Genomic DNA, 913 nt, shown 5'->3' with positions numbered 1-913 from the left:
CGCTACGCGCACGTCTCCTGGTGGAACTTTGGCGAGTCATGAACCCACCTCTGCTAGGGGACAAAAGCGCTATTGGCGAGAGCACTGGACCGAGACGGTTAACATGCTAGACATTGGAATGTCCGAGTTGGTAGACACCAACGGTGTATTGGACAGCAGTCCCGAGCGTGGCCCGCGGGCTGATCCTGGAGTGGCACGTAACTTACTGAGCGCTGCTCAAGTTTCGGAGCAGTCGCTGCATGTCATGCGTGATATGGTCGCCCAAGGGCCGAGGTATCGAGGGCGAGGCCCCCGTAATGCTCGTGAAGTGGCACGTAATCCACAGAGCGCTGCTCGAGTCGCTGCACTTCATGCGTGACATGGTCGGCCAAGGGCCAAGGCATCAAGGGCGAGGCCCTCGTAAATGCACGTGAAGTAGCACGTAAACCACTGAGCGCTGCTCGAGTATCGAAGCAGTCGCTGCATATCATGCGTGACAAGGTCGGACAGAGTCCGAGGCATCTTGGGCACAGCCCTTCAGATACGCGTGGAATGGCACGTAAACCTCTGAGCACTGCTCTTGTTGTGAAGCAGTCGCTGTATGCCATTGATGGTGTGGTCGGACAGAGTCCGAGGTATCTCTGTCGCGGCCCTTAAGATGCGCGTGGAGTGGCACGTTATCTACTGGACAAAGCCTGCGAGGTCAGCAGTTCTTCGTCAGATGTTGTCGATAACATCGGAGCTCCAAAGAAGCGGAAAGTGAGGGTGGTACCGGATGACGCGGAGTGCATGTTCACCCTGGTCTCACTGAGACATGATACCACTGTATAGAGGCGACGACGACGCCATATGCTGACTGCAATACGCCGGGCGTCGACTATGATCCCGGGTGCGTCTACCGTAGACGACGATGCACAGTTATACACCCTCGTCT

Source organism: Plasmopara halstedii, assembly GCF_900000015.1.
Source record: "Plasmopara halstedii genome assembly, contig: Scaffold_3120, whole genome shotgun sequence".
Lineage (NCBI taxonomy): Eukaryota > Oomycota > Peronosporomycetes > Peronosporales > Peronosporaceae > Plasmopara > Plasmopara halstedii.
This window is presented reverse-complemented; position numbering follows the sequence as displayed.